The following is a 5,000-nucleotide window of genomic DNA, read 5'->3' as shown; positions in this document are numbered from 1 at the left end:
AAGCATGCAGCCTCTGTCGACCACAGCACCCATACGCCAGTGCCTCTGCCGCACGAAGTCGTGGACCGGCAATCACACCACCTGCACCCGTTCGTGCCCCACCCCAACCGCCCAACTCGCATCGCCAGCGGATGAACGGCGGACGTTTCCCGCACTCGTAAGGTGCAATTCACACCTATAACATGCGTTTCATGAAGAGATATTTCCAATATGCGACATTCCCGCTGTCCCTATTCATGAGCTGCGAGCTGTACCACGTACAAGCTACAGACGCGATCGCATTGCTCACTGTACGGATTCTCATGCTGAGCCATCAGCTAGGAAGCGCCCCATCCATGTCGGCACCCGTGGGCGTTGCACTCGCAGTCGCAAAAAACGCTGGGCAAATATATATCTCGGAAGAGTAACGACAGTCCGAGCCTCCTGGCGTTGCACTCGCAGCCGCAAAAAAACGCTGGGCACATATATGTCTCGGAAGAGTAACGACAGTCCGAGTCTCCTGCGTGGGAAGAGTCTTTCTAGGCCCTGACCCACGGGAAGGGTGTAGCTTCCCCCATCCCGGACATTTGACGTCGTCACACTACCGGTATTGACTAATAGACTGATTGCTGATAATCATTAGCCATACACTGGGGGAAACGGCCGACAGGGGCGGCAACATAGTGGAGCCGCAGTGTCACTAATGTACAGAGATAGAACAGTTTCGACTGGAACTAGAGTAACCGTATACACGGCACTGATTAGTAATAGATGCAGAGCCATCAGAATACAGATAATATATACAACCGTCCCTATACATGCTGAAAGACTCTGCACACAATGAGAACCACACGTCAGCCAGACACTCTTATCACACACTACTCTCTTATCACACACAATATCTAACCACCAGCATGGAAGAACATCCAGTGCATCCTCTCCGCCACATGACACAATCCACACTATCATTACCAGACCGGGAGGTCCACCCAGAAAACACAATATCCCACCCTTCCGACATCCGCACATTGCTCAGCTAAGCCACGAACACCCACACATGTCCTACACAGTGGTGCACCCAACATCACAATACTGCCTCCTGTCACAGCACACAAACAATGGCAGGAATGAAAGACACAGATCTGCCACAACCATGGAATCGGAGCGCCGCCTGTCATGAGCCAAAAGTGCATCCTGACGTGACAAATCGGATAATACCGCAGGCATCCAATTACGATAATCACTATCAACGAACCTGCCGCCCCCCCCCCCCAATACACCTTTCCCTACAACAATGTGTATCTGAACCTACGCTATATCGTACCTTAACCTAACCTATATCGTACCTTAACCTAACCTATATCGTACCTTAACCTAACCTATATCGTACCTTAACCTAACCTATATCGTACCTTAACCTAACCTATATCGTACCTTAACCTAACCTATATCGTACCTTAACCTAACCTATATCGTACCTTAACCTAACCTATATCGTACCTTAACCTAACCTATATCGTACCTTAACCTAACCTATATCGTGCCTTAACCTAACCTATATCGTGCCTTAACCTAACCTATATCGTGCCTTAACCTAACCTATATCGTGCCTTAACCTAACCTATATCGTGCCTTAACCTAACCTATATCGTGCCTTAACCTAACCTATATCGTGCCTTAACCTAACCTATATCGTGCCTTAACCTAACCTATATCGTGCCTTAACCTAACCTAATTTGTGCCTTAACCTAACCTAATTTGTGCCTTAACCTAACCTAATTTGTGCCTTAACCTAACCTAATTTGTGCCTTAACCTAACCTAATTTGTGCCTTAACCTAACCTAATTTGTGCCTTAACCTAACCTAATTTGTGCCTTAACCTAACCTAATTTGTGCCGTAACCTAACCTAATTTGTGCCGTAACGTAACCCATGTTGTGCCGTAACGTAACCCATGTTGTGCCGTAACGTAACCCATGTTGTGCCGTAACGTAACCCATGTTGTGCCGTAACGTAACCCATGTTGTGCCGTAACCTAACCCATGTTGTGCCTTAACCTAACCCATGTTGTGCCTTAACCTAACCCATGTTGTGCCTTAACCTAACCCATGTTGTGCCTTAACCTAACCCATGTTGTGCCTTAACCTAACCCATGTTGTGCCTTAACCTAACCCACGTTGTGCCTTAACCTAACCTACGTTGTGCCTTAACCTAACCCATGTTGTGCCTTAACCTAACCCATGTTGTGCCTTAACCTAACCCATGTTGTGCCTTAACCTAACCCATGTTGTGCCTTAACCTAACCCATGTTGTGCCTTAACCTAACCCATGTTGTGCCTTAACCTAACCCATGTTGTGCCTTAACCTAACCCATGGTGTGCCTTAACCTAACCCATGTTGTGCCTTAACCTAACCCATGTTGTGCCTTAACCTAACCCACGTTGTGCCTTAACCTAACCCACATTGTGCCTTAACCTAACCCACGTTGTGCCTTAACCTAACCCACGTTGTGCCTTAACCTAACCTACGTTGTGCCTTAACCTAACCCATGTTGTGCCTTAACCTAACCCATGTTGTGCCTTAACCTAACCCATGTTGTGCCTTAACCTAACCCATGTTGTGCCTTAACCTAACCCATGTTGTGCCTTAACCTAACCCATGGTGTGCCTTAACCTAACCCATGGTGTGCCTTAACCTAACCCATGGTGTGCCTTAACCTAACCCATGTTGTGCCTTAACCTAACCCATGTTGTGCCTTAACCTAACCCATGTTGTGCCTTAACCTAACCCATGTTGTGCCTTAACCTAACCCATGTTGTGCCTTAACCTAACCCATGTTGTGCCTTAACCTAACCCATGTTGTTCCTTAACCTAACCCATGTTGTGCCTTAACGTAACCCATGTTGTGCCTTAACGTAACCCATGTTGTGCCTTAACCTAACCTATAATGTGCCTTAACCTAACCTAAAGTGCGCCGTAACCTAAACTATATTGCGCCTTAACCTGACGCACGTTGTCGCTGAACCTGCTCTGTAATTGTTATGCAACCCGTTAAAGTAGTGTAGTGTTGCCTAACCGCAACCCTCGCAATATAGTTCGCTACTCGCACTGCCCGGTCCCCTGTGTATCGCGTCATGTTAAACACCTTGCAGGTGTTGCTGACTTTCCACATGCTCCTGCTATACACTGTAGTGTGGATAGCAGCAGGACGTACATGCCCCCCCCCTTCCCCCCTGCCTTCGCAAGCTGGTCGGTGAGAAGTTTGCATGTTCAATGCCCTTCGCATGCCGACGTACTCAGCCTACGTTGTGGTACGGCCTGTCACCTGTCCGCCGATGTACGCAAAACCCACAAACTGTACTGCACATTGCTCCGTATGTACTGAATGATACATCGTGGCCCATGTGACCGTATGACGACAGCGCCTAGCAACGGCGGACCATACAGTCCAAATATTGTGCACGCAGCTACGTGTCGTCTCCCTATAAGAGCTGGATTGCAGTGTGGTACGCCATACAGACGTGTGGGAGGAACGGACGCCCTGGATGGCGATCAGCATGAGCAGTCTGTTGATGTAGTGGAGCGTGTATTCGGACGTAGTCGTCTCTTCTCACACACCGTGATAGCATGTTGCACCGCGTTCCACATCTGCGACATGCTGCAGAGGCGGGCTGACAGTCGTTCGCGCAATGGACACCGCATACGTACGGGGTCTACCTTCCACGTGTTCTCTAGGCGTGCACATGTTGTTGCGTCTATGTGGGCAGACGTAGTGTGTTGTGACACCTGACACAGGCATGCAATACTCGTTGCAAATGGCGATGGACGTGTACGTTTGCTGGTGACGTTACGCAAATGAACAACCGGTAACCCGTTGTGGTGCGGTTGTTCTCGCTAGAGGTGAATCAGTGTTGGCGACGATCGGTCGAGCTATTAACCGGTTGTTTCAGGGATACCCACCATGCCCACGAACGTGAAAGGGGACCCACCATGCCCACGAACGTGAAAGGGGATCTGGGTGTGAGGCGATACGCGGCGGTGGCTGGGTGGGACCGTCCCCGGCCGGTGAGGGGGGGGCCGCCCGGCGTGCTGGCAGCGCGGTGCGTGGGCGCACGCGCTACAGCCGGCTGGTGGGGGCGGCCGGTGGCAGGCGCGCCGGCCGACGGACGCGGCAGGCGGCGCAGCTGCGCGCCGGCGCCCCCTGCTCGCGGCGCCTTGCGGCCAAAGTAGGTCCTCGCGGGCCCGGTGCGAAGCGCGGTGGCCATCTGCAGTGTGCTGGTCCGATTGAGGACTTTGTGCGCTGAGGATGCGCCGCCGCCCGGCGCTCGGCGCCGCGACGCCGTCTGCTGCTCGGTCGCCCCAGCGGTTCTCGCAGGTGGTTTGTATCGCAGCTGTGCGGACGTGTTGGCGCGTGCGCTGTGCTGGGAGAGTTCGCTTCGGCACCCAAGTAGGGCTTTTGTCCTTCTGTGGCGCTGGCGTTGGAGCTGCCGGTCACCGTAGGTGGCGCGTGTTGTCTCCCGCCGGCAATGCCACGACAGCACGCTCCCGGGCCTCTGTCGGCAGCGGCAAGCTCAGTTGGGAGCACGGGTGGTCGCACCTAAAGCGTCTACTCGCCTAACTCCGGGCGATTGCGCCTCTCTCGAACCCGACCAAGTACTTAGGACGGCGCTGCGCGCCGCCGGGACCTGAGAGGGTTTCGAGGTGTGTTGTGCAGGGGAGCTCAGCCTCCTCCTGTTTGCAGAATAATTGAGCGGACGCTTGCGTGTTCGCGCGGGCCCCCGGGACACACTCCCGGGCGGCCGGCTGCTCAGCTCTAGTTGACGCAGCTCCCTGGTTGATCCTGCCAGTAGTCATATGCTTGTCTCAAAGATTAAGCCATGCATGTCTCAGTACAAGCCGCATTAAGGTGAAACCGCGAATGGCTCATTAAATCAGTTATGGTTCCTTAGATCGTACCCACGTTACTTGGATAACTGTGGTAATTCTAGAGCTAATACATGCAAACAGAGTCCCGACCAGAGA

General features: G+C 52.2%; 1 non-coding gene across 1 annotated transcript in view; it reads left to right on the top strand.

The window, feature by feature from the left end:
• The first annotated feature begins 4,805 nt into the window (after positions 1 to 4,805).
• Positions 4,806 to 5,000, top strand: part of LOC126445623 (small subunit ribosomal RNA) — a 1,909-nt gene continuing 1,714 nt past the window's right edge. The window contains exon 1 of the ribosomal RNA XR_007583032.1: positions 4,806 to 5,000. This exon is cut by the window's right edge and continues 1,714 nt beyond it. This is a non-coding gene — a ribosomal RNA (small subunit ribosomal RNA).

Source organism: Schistocerca serialis, unplaced genomic scaffold (assembly GCF_023864345.2).
Source record: "Schistocerca serialis cubense isolate TAMUIC-IGC-003099 unplaced genomic scaffold, iqSchSeri2.2 HiC_scaffold_347, whole genome shotgun sequence".
NCBI classification, from domain to species: domain Eukaryota; kingdom Metazoa; phylum Arthropoda; class Insecta; order Orthoptera; family Acrididae; genus Schistocerca; species Schistocerca serialis.
This window is presented reverse-complemented; position numbering and strand designations above follow the sequence as displayed.